Source organism: Sinohyriopsis cumingii, chromosome 2 (assembly GCF_028554795.1).
Source record: "Sinohyriopsis cumingii isolate HCF-2022 chromosome 2, ASM2855479v2, whole genome shotgun sequence".
In the NCBI taxonomy this organism is placed as follows: domain Eukaryota; kingdom Metazoa; phylum Mollusca; class Bivalvia; order Unionida; family Unionidae; genus Sinohyriopsis; species Sinohyriopsis cumingii.
This window is the reverse complement of record NC_142962.1, coordinates 137,392,665-137,409,411: the sequence shown is the minus strand read 5'-3', so window position 1 is coordinate 137,409,411 and position 16,747 is coordinate 137,392,665.

The window sequence follows — 16,747 nt, the reverse complement described above, 5'->3', positions numbered from 1 at the left end:
TTAGGTGATATAATTCATCTCACACAAATCAACAACATCACAGAATTTGAAACACTTTTGACGTCGATATCCTGAAAAAAAACAAGTGCAACAATTCATGAATGAAAGCGGGTTTCTAGGTATAACAAATACAACAATTATTCCATTATTCACCATCTATACGGTGGAAATTGCTAGAGGCTATTATTTTAGTGATCAATATTTGGTAGACACGATTATTTCCAGGTTTAAGGAAGTGTTTGGCGAAGCCATAGACAAAGACAAACGAAATGTCACTCTCAAGACCCAAAAAAGTGGCTCGTGACCGCTGATGAAATTTAAGGATAGTCAAACGTTGTCCATCAGTTTTAATTGTAATTTGATTTAAATTTTGGGTGGAGACACAAAAATGTCTCCGAATTTCGACCCCAAGATCAACAGCAATACGGAATTTTACAAGTATTTTCGACCCCTGTAGAACTGACCAAAGGACTGAATTTGATCTTTATGTGTTCCGATGTGGTGGAGTACAAAGTCATTCCTTTCAAAATGGATTCTGCCACATCGAATGACGAGGAAGGTGGAAACACGTATTACGTTCACCGCGAATTTGTACATGCTCACTATTTTCTCGTCAGTAATTCGTATTTCTACACTGTCAACAATGGTATAAAAGGAGATGTGGGACAAAATATTCCATTCTCCAAAGGAAAATTCACGGTGAAACTCCATTTTCAAAAAAGATTCTCTAACGATTTGTCAGTCGTGTATCTTGTGTACCGAGGATTCGCTCGACAGAGAGACTATGGTTTAAAATATATGCTGAAATCTGCGTTTCGTTCGGTGGCACTGATGCCGCTTAAAAAGTCATCATCCAAGAAGCCCGACTCTACGTCCGTCGCGTGGAAGAGTTACCTAAAGTGGGACACGACAGCAATAACACTCTGAGCATGACGACTGCCAAATATTCGATACGACGAGTGGAAGTGAAAACCTTCACCATTTCCTCTGCATAGGGATCGATGACCAAAGATTATATGTTCAAATGAGAGTTACCCAAGCGTTCAATCATTGGTATCGTCAAGAATTCAGCCTTCAACGGAGCCTGCAATAAAAATTATTTCCAGTTTCAGCACTTCGACGCAACCAAGATCGAAGTCTGTGGAGATGGCAAGACCTTGTGTACCAGACCTTTTGAACCTATGTTTGACGAGCAGAATAACATGAGGTCGTACTTGTCCCTGTACTAAGCCTCCGGACAGTTAGGGACTAACAGCAGTCACGGCATTTCGTACGACGTTTATGCAGGAGGTTACGCTTTGTGGACTTTTGATTTCACTCCAGACAAATGCAGCGACGAGGGATATTTACACCCTATAAAGTCCTGTCAACTTCGAGTGGAACCTAAGTTTAAAGGTCCACTGAAGGAGACAATGAACGTCTTCTTGTATGCAGAATTTGACAAAAAGATATAAATCAACAGTTTGAGGTAAGTAATTATAGACTATTAGAAGATATGGAAGACTCTTCGTACAGTGGATCCTCTTTGAAAATGGAATGCAAGGATATTTTGGAAGCAGAACAACCCATTAAAGGAAACTAGAAATCAAAATTTTCCTTTTACGTATGTAATTCTCTACAGATTTTAATTCGACTGTCATCTTTATAAATTAAATATCGTAAGCGGGTAGTGATTTTATTAAATGGAAGATACCACGATTCCGTAAATTGCCGAGTTTTTCCGAGTTTTGATGAGACGACAGATCACGTGGTAACGTGACGCAATACTAGCCAGTCCTCGAATACAAACATAAACATTGGCGAGCGAGGCACACGGAAGGAGACCACATTTGGGTTGCACATTCAAAACTTGAATCTGCAGTCTTATATAATAGTTTATGTACTGTACTGGTCAGTGCTAAAAGAAATTGTTTAGGCACAGGCCCCGGGCTGGTGACTTAAATAAACTCAAGCCCTGACTGAAATTCCACAAGCCCGAACAGTTCATACCAGTCTAATCTCAAGCCGGGAGAAAAACCTCCCGATTTGGGGGGTATTTCCTCATCTACATCCCGATCTCGTAATATCTCTAAATTTTTCGCAGCGAAGTCCCGATTATTACATTATGTCTGTCAATTTTCATTTGTCAGAAGAAAAAACCCAACCCCAAACCATTTATAAATAGATATAACGTTTGCAATCCACAGTCTAAACTGCCACACTGCAGACATCGTAGTGATATGACTGAAAAATTGTTAAAGCTACGTTAAAAATTCAAATCACACGCACACACGTCCGGCACTGAGCAGCAGAGGGACTGGCCAGACCTAGTGAATTAGAGGAATGTGCGATCACCACAAAAAAACAACAAAAAACACTACCTCGCAGACAAATCTGAGGGGTTTACAAACAAATATTTATACCCCCCCCCCAATTAGATAAAACAACATTTTAAAAAAAAAATCGTGGTGAATTATGCCCCCCTGCGAAGAGCAATATCATTTTTTCTCATAAATCGCGAATAAATGGTCACGGTCCATCTGCTGCTGTACAAAAGTTAAAATATTTGGTCTAGCCCGATTCTGTATCTAGATCGAGGATCATGCAAATTAGTTGTTATAAAACCATGTGGCGTCGATTGCGCACGACTGAACAATTTCTTGAATTTCACAAAATCCATATCGCCGTTACACCAAGTTTGGTGAATATTCCGTAGCGTATGTGTGTCAACTCCGTTAAATACAGCTAAAATATTACAATTGTCTCTAATAACTTTTGGTATCTGCGTGTACCGTTGCGTTACATAAATAACATCTGTATTTTTGTGTCGACCACGAGAAAATATCCTAGATGGATTTGCTTGCTTGTCCAACATTATATCGTCATACACGACTAAATTATTAATTTCTCCATCAAGATCATCAACTGATGGCGCTTCATCAATATCTGTAATAAATTCAATGATATTATCGCCAATTTCAGATGCATTATCGCTAAAATCCTTCAAAACCTGGTAACAACGTTGATCATCAACAGATGGAGCAACTAAATATAATTTATCCCACTTTAACCATCTCATTATCAAATTTAACAATAACTGAGTTTTACCAGATCCTGATGGGCCAATTATTATCAACCTGACTGAAATTGGTAACGCCGCGTTGTGTTTAATTTGCTCGCGTTTTCTTGTAGCCGAAAAATCACCGAAAAATCAATTACATTCATGATATATTAATACTTCATGGATTTATATTGTGTTAAATGTCGCACTAAAACTCCAACAATAGAGCTAAACGAGGTTGTTACGAAGAACAATAAATCCGCTATCACAGGCAGGTGTGAAATTTGTGGTACAAAAAAGTTTAAATTTACTGCGAAAAAAAAAAGACACGGAGGTGATATTGCCGCAGGATTAACATCATTGCCAGGATTGCCCTGGGCAAAATATCCTGCAGAAAAACACATGCCAGGTTATAATTACTGCGGTCCTGGCACTCGACTCGATATCAGATTAGACAAGAATGATAAACCAAAAACTGGTGAAATTCCCGTAAATGCAATTGATAGCGCTTGTTATACACAAGATCTAGCTTATCGTAGCGGAGATTTATCGCAACGACATATTGCTGATGTAAATTTGATTCACGCGTTAAATGCAATTTCTGATAAAACTTTTATGGAAAAACTTGCTTTGTGGTTAATAAAAACAGCGATGAAAGGTAAATTAGTATTCGGCGCTGGTAATTAATAATGGATTTGATATATTATTCTCCTCGTGGCTATTGGCGAGGGAAAGCAGCAATTGCCAAACTCGCAAGGGCTGCTAAAGTAAAATACAAAACTGCCGCAGATTGGTTAGCAAAACAAGCAATCTGGCAAATTTATCTTCCTCCACCAAAGAAAATCTATTACGCACATTTTGATGTTAGTGTACCTAACGAGGTTCATCAAGCCGATATAATGTTTCTGCCTCACGATGTCGTTGATGGAAAAACCTACAAGTATGTGCTAACTGTTGTTGATATCGCTAGCAGATATAAAGAAGCAATGCCGCTAACAACTAAAACTGCAACTGAAGTATCAGATGCATTTAACAAAATTTATCAACGAGGACCATTAACCTGGCCAAATTTACTTCAGGTTGATCCTGGTAGAGAATTTTTTGGCTCTGTTTTATCACTAATGAAAAAAAATAACACGAATATACGGCGAGGTGGTGTTGGAATTCACAAAAATCAAGCTATCGTTGAAAGATTCAACAAAACATTAGCTGAGCGATTACTAGGATATCAATATGCAAAAGAATTTATATCAGACAAACGATCGAGCGATTGGGTATCAAGGTTGCCTGCAGTTATTAACGCGATTAATAATGAAAAAACTAGAACAATAGCGATGAAGCCAGCAATAGCGATTAAAAAATTAAATATTCCGATAATTCGACGGGATTTTTCAAAAGATCCTGTATTAGGTAGTATTATTGTTAGATATTTATACAAACAAGGTGAGGCTGAAGGAGGAAGAAAAAGAGCGACTGGCCCAAACTGGAGTGTAACAACACATAAAATATCTGCCGTAACAAGATCATCAGGACGACCCGCAATTTATATTCTTGATTCGCTGGCACCTCAACGTGGCTTTACTCGTGATGAACTTCAAGTAATTCCTGCTGATACTCAGTTGCCACCAGAATCACTTAAATAATAACTTTTCTGTTACATTCCAAACAAGCCAAATTAACATTATTCTTCAAGTGACCGATATTATTATTTTTCCTATTGACGGTAAATTGTCTTGGATCATTTTTTTGATACTGCCAGGCCATCAAGCAATTACAAATGGCGCAATGATTATTTTGTTCTCGTCGAAGCGTCAATATAGCGTCTACATCAAGGTCAGATTCATAACCATTTTTTCTGTCATATCGATTGTAACTAAATATTTTATTCTTCACGATATTTTCACATATTTGTTCATTAACTACCGCTGCATCAAGAACAATTCGTCTCAATTGAGATAATTTTCTAACTCGTGAAACAGCTAAATAAACTAAATTTGACCACATAATTCTGTCATCAACAATCCAAACAATACCATCTATAGTTAGTCCTTGTATCGTTATAGCGTATCCTAATTTCCACGGTGATTTTTCAACATTTAACGCGTCTTTGACAAGATTAATATCAACGGTGACAATATCATTCAAAACTAAATTTTTTATTTCTCCTCCTGGTAAAACAACATCAATATTTTGTCGTCGCATATCAATTGGTCGATAACATAATGGCACTGGCAGCGTTGGAAATTTCTCTCTACGATGCTGCAAAAGTTTCTGTTGAAGTTCATCGCGAACAATTTTTCTGCTAGCAACAACTAAATGATCGGGCTGCCATAAATTTAGCAAATCTGTCATTGAAGTTTCATTAATTATTTTTCTCATAACGTCACATTGAATTTTATCTGATTGTAGTCGAATTAATTTCTTAAAGTTAGTTAGTGACTCATCTAGCGATCTAAAGTCAGTTGAAACTTCTTCATAATAATCTACAAAATTCTTCAACCAATCATGAGGCGAAGTTCCATCGATAGGATTCGGCTGACCGTGATCTCCACACATTACTACAGAGGTATTTTTTGTTGATAAAAACTCAAGAAACAACTTCAATACCGTTAAATTTACCGTGCAAATTTCATCAATAATAATATTTTTGTTTATATATTTCTCTCCCATGCGAGAACAATTCCAATCTCCACCACTATATTTGAAATAGCTGTGATATGTACAAGAAGCAACACCACGCTGCTTCATTTCTTTCGCTAATCTGTGAGTTGGCGTCAACACAATCAAATCAGTATTTTTCAATAATTCGATGGTTCGTGTTGTTTTTCCGCTACCACCTGGTCCATTTATATATACAAATTTATGTCGGGAAATAGGATCATAAACAGATGGTGCTGCAGAGACATCCGGCATTATATTTTGATGAAATTCATCAGCATCAGCAACATCAGCAGATTGACTATAAATCATAATATCCTCGTTTTTAATTCTCCAAGTGACCCAGCTACCATCAGTTTCCAACAATGGCGCGTGTTTTCTATCAATATAAAACGAATCTGTCGCTACCCTAACTGCGTCTTTAGGAAATTTATTTATCATCGAAAGTAAATTTATACTAACATATGCCAACATCGAGGATCTTAAATGTGTATATTGCGGTGACTCCCCTTCAGCATAGTTAACTACGGTACCAATCTTCATATCGTCAACATAAACTGTTTCGCGATTGTAAAATGTACCTTTCGCTGTTGTATCGGCGATTACAAAATCTAATTCAGCATCATCCATAATTGATCTGGCGTGATGCCGTTTATGATCGTACGCGCCACCCTGAGTAAATTTACCTATAATTATTCTACCTAAATCCTTCGCGTTTTCGTCAGATGTTGGTAGCCAAACTTTTGTTTGTTTTTTATACGAAATAATTGCCTCGCTGACTGTCAGCAGCGTCAACATTGCTGAATCTAGCATATACTGAAGCAGTGTTATGCTAACCCAACGTTGATGTGAAATGTGTTTTCCAAACCAAATATAGCAGATTTTATCTAAATTATCGGCAAATTTGAATGATACAACACGGGCGAATCCTGTCAAAGGAAAATCTGGTAACGGCCCGTTAATCGCAACACGAGTCATTTCGCTTGTTGGATGACCGAATTTAGCGAAGTATTCAGCGCAATCTCCTAATCCTAAAAAACTTCCTGGATAACACGTGGTCATATCAACTGATATCATATTTGTGTGATCATATTTAGTGTTCCATAATCCACCGTGGCCGTATTCAACACAACTCATCTGCACATCACTGAGAAACTCATTTCTGGTTGGCCTCCATGAGTTTTTCTCTCTAGCGGCATGAGCTGCAACAGACGAGCATGTGAAACAATTGGTCAATAATTCTGAATCTGCCGAATATTTATCAATCAATTCTATCATTGAGTCATTGAGGGATTTTAATCTGTAAATTTCTCCATTAGGCGTTACGAACTGGTCGTATCTAACCTCACTGCTGAATAGCCAAACAGATACAGGATCTGATTTACTCATCTCATGAATAAATTTAAACATATTTAGCGAATTATCCAACGTAGGATCATCTGCGCAATAAAATTTAACAACACGACGTCGAGGAAATATCGTTACCGCATTAGTCCAAGCGTGTGAATTATGATCAATAATTTCTATAGATACACCTCGTGATTTATATGCTGAATCAAATAAAATCTCACCAGTAATTGTTTTAACCGTTATAGGAAATTTTAATTTGCATGATAACGCAGCAACATCAGTTATTGACGCGCCATCTACAACTGATTCAGCCCAACTATTAATTTTTGCTAACCTTAATGAAGTTAAACCTGAGCCGCGTTTCGAATTTTTCAAATGTTCAATCACTCGCTCAGCTACACAATTTATTGCTGAAGAAATTTTCATTAAGTTAAGTTTGCCAAGGTCTTGTTTGTCATTTAACTTATAAATTCCATAAACAACTGCACTAACGGGATACGATCTGGCATATACGGTTTATCAATACCTGTCAATAGGCCAGGCTTGCTGCTTGCTGATAAAATTAAGTTTTTCTTCTCCTTGACAATTGGGTCTCGTTTATCTCGAATTATCCATATATCATCGTTCGTTTGCATGATAAATTTTATTGAGAATATAAATTGCTCATCTCCATGATTTTTCTTGATATATTTGATTATCTTGCTGGCTCGTTCATCTGTCATTGTGTTATCAATCGAGTTTGTTCTCCAAGTCGACCAACTATGAATCGCACCATCATCGTGAAATTCTTTTTTAGCTTGACTCGTTTCATCAATCACATATTCAATATCATCAATATCGAATAATTTCATTATACTTTACTCAAACATATGTTTAAATTATAAATAAACTCTAAATAGTTAGTTACCTTTGTCAAATGTTTAAACAAACAATGTGATCAATTTTATTCAAACATGTTTAAATTACAAATAATTAGCCAACTTTATTTTAAACAAATGTTTGAGTTATAAATGAGCAACAAATGCAAATGGATATTGGTTGGATCATTAAATTGCTGCGATAAATCGTGCAAAAACGAATACTGTTGCAACCACATGGTATTTGTACGAAAAGACAATTACGGACCGCAGCGTTGCATGATCTGTAATATTGGATTGCGAGATAAAACTCGCTTGTGTCTAAATTGTGGTGGCAAGAAGTATCGTGAGTTAAAACGACACTATGATAAGAAAATTAATACCGACGAGAGAATAATTAAATGCGAAGAAGATTACATTGACAGATTTAAAACAAACAACAATTTAAACAAATGATAAATGATATATGGAAATTACATTTGCGAGCCATCCAACGATAGATAAATATGAAGCTAGCCGAGACGGCTGCGTTCGACATGTAAAAACGAAAAATATTGTCGGTAATATTGATAAAACAGGTTATCTGAGATTTACTGTACATGACGAAGATAAAAAAGATAAAATTTGTTATAACCACAGATTCATATATGAATCTTATCACGGATTAATCCCTAACGGTTTGGTAATCGACCATATTGATGGTAACAAACTAAATAATTCCTTAGAAAATCTTGAAGCTGTAACGCAGAGTGTAAATTTATCTCGTGGTAATGCAGGAGGTCGCGGAACATCTAAGGTAGTTAAATCAATAAATTTAGAAACTAATGAAGAAATTATATTTACATCAATGAATTTCGCTGCTAAATATTTTGGTATTAATCCCGCATCAGTGAGACATGTAGCAGAAAAAATTATCAATGAAACTTTTTCATATAAATTTGGTATTTGGATTGAATTTTCATATATTCCAATAATTTCAGAGGAATAAATTCTGGTAATAATATTTATTACTGAAAAATATTTTTTTTTACTGAAATTTTGTTATTTTTACTAAATTTGTACAATTTTTACTAATAAATTCCCCCGAAATTTGTACAGTTTTGCTAAAAAAAAACCAACAAATTTTAAAAAACCCAACAAATTTAAATATTTCTAAAAAAATATAACTTTTACTGAATTTTGTATCATTTCACCGTCATTTTTTTTTAGGTAGAGAAACTTAAAATTATAAATTTTATATTATTTCACTACCATTTTTTCTGTGGTAGAGAAACTTAATATTTTACCAACAAATTAATATTTAATGTCTCCCCGCGTATATCAAGTAAATTTAATTGTTGATTTGTCAGCCTAAAATTTATCCTTGGCAATAACTGATTGTGGCAGCGAAGATAAACAGGATTAATCGGCTCTTTTACAATTAATGATCCAGGGGTAACTGTTGGTGAAAACGAATATAATATTGATGCTTGTTGAACCTGATTTGACACTGAAGCATCTGCGCTATAACTACCATCGATAATATCCGCGTGAAGATTAACCGCGATAACATCTGTAATATTAACAATATTTGGCGAAATATGCCTGCCATCCCCATTTGAACTATTATTGTGTTTTAATAAAATTGGCGGTGGTAGTTTTTTCACCCATGCGGCATGTAATTGAGGGAATAATTCATCAATTGCGTCAGTGAGTAATTTTTTCATTTCAGGTACATTATAGCCAGGTAACGTAAAATTTGGTAGCGTCTCATCGGTTAGTCCGTATTTTTGCATAAATGCGTCCTTATTAATAAGATTTTTTTCATCAATTGCTATCTGAATTAATTTCTCATGTAAAAAATTTACATCAAATATAATTTGATTTATCATTTCAATGTGTCTTATTATCTCATTGCATGAACTTGATGCATTAATTATACACTCCTGAAAATGATGTCGCAGATTATGCAATAATTGCTTATGATTATCATTATAACCCTCAAATATATCATTAATATAAGTTAAATCATAACTTATGTGATGTTTTTCTCCTCCTGGATACCATAAGAAATGCCACGTTTCAATCCAATCATGATATTCAGTCCGTGTTGCTGTGTATAATGGATCTAATATAGGTTTGAATTTTTGTTGCAATTCATCATAATTTTTATTATCAGTAGTAAAATTACTTTTTAAAGGTTCTGGTGTCTCTGGTGGTATTATTGGTTCTATTTCAGGCCAACCTAAAACAGTTCTGATAGAAGATTCATAAATATCAACGATATATGGTGATTTTACCTCAATAATTGAAGTTAGTGTTGGCTCGTGTGCAGATATTTTTATTCCTGGTTCTTCATCGCCTGTCAGATTTTTAATTTTGTTTAATATTTCATCATTAATTTGTTCAATCTGATAACTACCTGTTGGTAGCCCAATAACGATCCAATCTGGAGTACTGGTACCATTAGTACCATCGGTACTAGTACTAAGTTTATTTTTATTAGCAAAAACGAATGAATCATTCGATAAAAAACCATCGAATGATTTTGATCTGACGTTAGGCCAACTGTAATATACTCGTAACTGCGATAGCGCAATTTCATCAACAGATATTGGAATTGGAAAAATTACACTAAATTCCGGACTCGTTGAGCTCGCCGATATCATTGTTGTTCTTCGTAGATTCGTGTTCGTTACGATCTGTTCCAGCGACATTATTATTAATCATCACTACAATAGCAGAAAATTCGTCATCGGAAATTACTCCATCATTTAGAAACTCGGACAATAACGAAGATAATTTTGCATATGCAACTGTTGCCGCGTTAAGTTTATTAATGTACGAGGTTAATTTTGTACTGGCGCATGACGATATTTTTTTTGCAATAATATTTAATACGCCAGCAACTACCGTAATCACACAAACTGAGATGACAGTGGTTGTTATCGCGGATAATATTATTCCTGCACCAGCAACAGCGGCGCTGACTGAATAAACAATTACATCAATGACAACCAATCTTCGCTGGTATTTTTTTATTTTTGCTAAATACAGATCTATGGTGAGTTTTAACGAATCCTAGCTTGGTTGTATCTGTATTTGGTCATTATTTAATTTTCAAATATCTTCAAATGATGGAATTTTAGTGATAAGTTCTACAAACCACAAATATATAACTGAATCTGTTGTTTTCGATCTGGTGGTTCTAGTGTAAAATTTAATTCAACATTTTTGTTCGTTATAATAATGAAGGAATTTGGATAAATTTTGTCACTAAAAATTATCTTAAATTGTGGCGAAGAAAAAACAGTTATTCTACACAAGCCAATAATTGGCGACATATAAGTAAATTTATTATCGGTTGGAGTCCAGGTACCTTTTCCGGACGCCACAGTAAACGTTAAATTTTTGATATGACTTTGTTCTGTTCCAGGTGGAAATTTAATAAGTTCATTTTTGGTATTAATTTCATTAATCTGCCAGGAAAATTCATTAATTCTCCTGATAGATTCATTAATAATTACAATATCGCCTCTAATATCTTTAATGAGTTTAGCTGAATCTTTGTTATCCTCGTTGATTTTACCTTGAGTTATTTCAAAATTATTTTGTAAGCCAGCAAAATCACCCTGAATTTTTGTAATAATTGTATTAGCTTTATTTATCTCAGCGATAGCATCATCAGCTCGTTTAGCAGCTGTATTAATTGCTAAATCTGTTTCAATTTTTGTTTGAGCGATTTTATCAACAATTTTTTTATTTGCCTTAACAGTTTCATTCAATTTATTAAATTCATTTACATGACTAGTAAAATCACCTTGAACTTTTGTAATTTTTTCGTCAGCTTCACCAACAGTTCCTTGTAAAGTAGTAAAATCAGTTACATGTTTAATAAAATCACCTTGAACTTTACTAATTTTTTTGTCAGCTTCACCAATTTTTTTGTCAGCTTCACCTCGCAAGGTATTAAATTCAGTCACATGTTTAGTAAATTCACCTTGAACCACTGCAATTTTTTCATTAGCTGTTCTAGCATCATTTTTAAATTTTTCAAATTCTTTTCCAAATTTTTCAATTCATTTTACATAATCTTCGAAAAGTTTTACAAGTCTTTCTTCAATTTTTTTAACAAGATTATCTTTTTCTTTTTTAACATCTTCGTTAATTTTACTAATTTTGCAACAGTTTCTCGCAAGGTAGTAAAATCACCTGTAATTTTTTCGTCAGCTTTACTAACAGTTTCATGTAAAGTATTAAATTCAGTTACATGTTTAGTAAAATCACCTTGAACTTTTTCAAGATCATTAAAGGCTTTTCTAGAATTTCTTCGCAAGTTATTAAATTCAATTATGTGGTAATCAAAATCACTTTCAAATTTTGTAATTTTTTCATTGGTTTTTGTAATTTCTTCATTAGCTCGTGTAATTTTTTCTTCATTTTTTGTGATAGAATCAGCTTGCGTTTTTCTAAATTCTTCGAATCGTTTAGTTATTAAGCTGTCGATATCTTCAAGAAATTGTCTAGTAACTTTATCAAGTTGGATTTTAGCTTTATTAATTTCTTCATTATCTCGCTCAATTTCCTCTAAAGTTTTTGTAACAGTCTCTTGCAAGCCAGCAAAATCACCTTGAGATTTTGTAATTGCCAAATTAGCTGCGATAATTTTTTCGTCAACTTTTTTGGTAAAATCATCTTGAGATTTTTTTATATCTTCGTAGGCTTTTGTAATTTTTGCGTTGGCTGATTCAACAGCACTTTGCAAGTTAGTAAAATCACCTCCAGATTTTGTAATTTTTGCATTAATTTCATTAGCAAATTTAACTTGAGATTCTTTAATATCTTTACTGATTTTGCTAATTTCTGCATTAGCTTCATTAACAGCCTTTTGTAACTCAGTAAAATCACCACCACGAGATTTTTCAATTTCACCAACGTTTTTGTTAAAATCATCTTGAGATTTTTTAATTCTTTTATTAGCTTCAGCAATTTCTGCATCAGCTTTTCTAACAGTCTCCTGCAAGCCAGCAAAATCACCTTTCGATCGCTCAATTTCTTTCTTTGCTCGTTCAATTTCTTCATTAGCTCGAGCAATTTTTTCATTAGCTTCATTAACAATTCCTCGTAAATTAGTAAAATCAGATACATGACCAGTAAAGTCACTTTGAGATTTTTCAATTTTTCCTTTAATATTTTCAAGATATTTTTTTAAGCTGGTAAATTCAGTTATATGGCCGGTAAAGTCAGTCTGAACCTTGCTAATTTTTTTATCAGCCTCAGTTCGTAAATTAGCAAATTCAGTAACATGGCTGGTAAATTTACTTTGAGTTTCTGTAATTCTTTTGTTAGCTTCAGTTCGTAAATTATTAAATTCAGTTACATGACTGGTAAATTTTTTGTCAGTTTCAGTTCGTAAATTAGCAAAATCAGTTACATGGCTGGTAAAATCACCTTGAATTTTTGTAATTTTTTTGTCAGTTTCACTATTTTTTTGTCAGTTTCACCAATTTTTTTGTCAGTTTCGCTAACAATTCCTCGCAATTCAGTCACATGTGCGTGTTGAGCCACATCAGCAATTTTAACATTGCTCGTTTTTAATTTCCCATGTTGATCTTGAAAAATAACAACCTCGTCAGGGTCTATTCCTGATATCGACAATAAATTGTTAAGGTCATCTTTAGTTGCGTATTTTGATAAATCAACATCAGATTTTTTCTCTCTTATTAACGACCTTCCGAAAATATCAACCATTATTAATTTGTGATTGATTCAATTTATCTGATGTGTATTTAAGCACGATTTTGTGATATGGCAACGAAGATTTTGATATCGCATTAAGAACATTAATTACTTCATTGCCGCAAATTGGTGGGTCAGTTAAAGTTTGTGTTGGTAGCGTTGAATACCAGATGTTTGTTTTTGCTTTTTTTGCATAATTGATAAATTCATTTGGTGGAGCCAGCCCATATGATTCAAAATATATAATTTCACGTGGATTTATTGCGTAGGCGACACAATGTGTTCCTGGCCCAATACTATCATCGAGATTTATAATTCCTGTTTCGGTGGATTTTGGTTTGGCTGGTAGTTGATCTCGCATGAATATGCCTCTGAAAAATTTAATTTTCTTCTTTTTTACTTCATTAGATAAATCTAAATTTGACATCGCTACAGGTAAGTTCCTGGCAACCTCAGGCCGCGACCTTTTTTTTTACCATATTTCCCTCCTGTTATTTTTTCCGCTATTTTACTGCCTGTATATCCAGCAGCACCTAATGCAGCAGCTCCTGCTGCCTTTGCTGCTAAAGCTGGTGCTACTAATGCAGCTTTTGCCGCCAGTGGAGCAGCGACAGCAGCAATTTTTGCAACTAACGCGGGAATTAATCCCAATAGCGGGAAAAATCCACCAACCTTAACCATATCTCTGATAGCTCCTGGACTAAGGTTGACGCTAACTCCGGTATTTGCCGATCTAGCTTTGCTAAAACGCTTGTGCTGAGTTTTAGTTAACGATAATTTATTTGGTCCACCACGAATTTGTGAATTTTTTAACGTTAATTTTATTGAGGCCGCTTTTTTTGATTGAAGTTTTTTTATCTGATTGGGGGTCAGAGTTACATTAACGTGATCGTATGGCATTTTATATTTATTACAGGAATTTAAATTAGTAATTACATATTTTCCACAGGTGCATCAACAACTCTCATTCTACCACTAATTCCCTCTAGCATCATAGTTTTATCGCTGAGAATCACAGCAATAACTTTATAGTTAGCTCCTGCCCCAATTGTAATTCTTGCTTTGAAATGAATATCAACGACAGATTGTTTTATCAAATCAAGATGTTCTAGTGAAAAATAATAGATTGGGTAGCGCGTATTAAAATCTAACTGCGATATTTGCAATCCTGTATCAATATTTTGATCTCGCCCCATATAACTTAATATTCGATGATACGCACGAGCTGTTGAATATGTTTCAAAATTTATTGATATTTCTTCAGTTGGTTCTTGTTGCCCATTTATTCTCAACGAAACATTAGTAGCTTCAACGGTATCAAATATCATATGACTATGAGTTTGATCGTATCTGTTATTGTTTTGAAAAGCAATGAAAATGCGATGCGCCACGCGTAATCAACTGTTCCATTGATATTTGTTATTATAGTATCAGTTGATGTTGTCAACCACGACATTACTGATTTACCACGGCTATCCATGAATGACATTAATTTTTCTTCCTCAGTTACTGATGGAGCCAGCGCTGGCATCCACAAGGTAAATTTAGTTATGTTAACTTTACCGTCAACACCACCAGTCCTCCAAATGGCATTATTGCTGCCGTTGCGAATAAGTGTTAAAGTGTGTTTCGCTCCAAAAATTACTTTTCTAAAATTTTTACAAAATCCAAATATATGAGATAGAGGAATCGCGCATGAAAAAACTTCTGTTATCTCCTGCCAACATTGCTCTTCGTGTGGCGAAACCTAAGTTAAAATTCAACATCAGCAGGTTGAGCAGCAACAGTTCCAGCTGTTGATATCATCCGTATTTGAATATATTGCACATGATCGGCATGATCAGAATTATCCTTGGCAAACATCATGCTAGGGCCAGCCGATCTAGTAAAATCATCTGAATACCTCGCCAGGCCTATAATTGTTCTGGCTAAATCAACATCATTAGTAATTGACTCAATTTCTCTTCCATCAATCATATACGTATCGCTCTTGAATAATGCCATAATTCCGTTGTTTACAAAACCAATTTTAACATCTGCGCCAAAATTAGCGTTATTGTCTGCTCTAACAATTTCACCAACAACTTCGATAAATGCCTCGGATGGGAGAAAATATCTTGCCATATCATGAATTTGAACTTCAACACGATTTTGGCTGTTTGGCGTCACTGCGTCATATGAATAATATTGATAATCACGCAACGACGTGTCCTTACTGACTGGTTCATTCATGTCAAAAGCTTCATTTGATACTCTTGCAAACATTTTATTATAATAGTTATCTTCTAAAACGAAGACCGCTACCTGATATAAAGCTGGTATTTACCGGTTGAGAATCTGCCAGTTGAGTAATTTCTTGGTCAACCATTTTATTCGTTAATTCAGTTAATTTCTGATTCGCCGCGCCATTAATAATTTTACTGATATCGCTAGGCATCACAGCGGTGCTAGGTAATTTGGTTTTTTTTCGAACCAATTTTGTAATTTTTTCTTTCATGGCACCAAATACCTTACCAGCTAAATCACCAATAGCTGTGGTAGCTTTATCACGAACAAATCCAATTGCTTTCATCGCTAATTGTTTGGCAATTGGTCCGATTTTAGGTGCAATTCTTGTAACTAAATCAGAAATTCAGTTGCCGTGAACAAGTTTATATACGGGCAATCTGGAATTAACAACACGAATTTGTGCTGACCTTCGGTTGTGTTTGTGAACTATCATCGTTATTTTAATATTATTTATCTAACAACTAATCGCTATACCCTTCAATAATTTCATCAATTAAATTTCTGTCGGTGCTAGCATCTATAATTTTACCACTAAACAATCGTTTGCAAATATCTGCTGCCTCGTTAGTTATTTCACGTGAGTTATTTCCCGCTCGTTTTCCCCCAATAAGAACTTCTAATCGAGACACATCGTTGACAATATTGTTAGGGCAGATTGTGTTGTAACCGCTACCGGTAGCGCCAGGTTGTTGTGATTTTTTTCTCTCTGAGTAAATTTTCCTCTCAAAAGCTAAATAGTTACGATCTGTAGTGTTAATTCCACTTCTTTTAATAGCAAAATATAATGCTGGAATCCATAATGAAGATTTCATCGCATCAACGTATTCTGATTTTA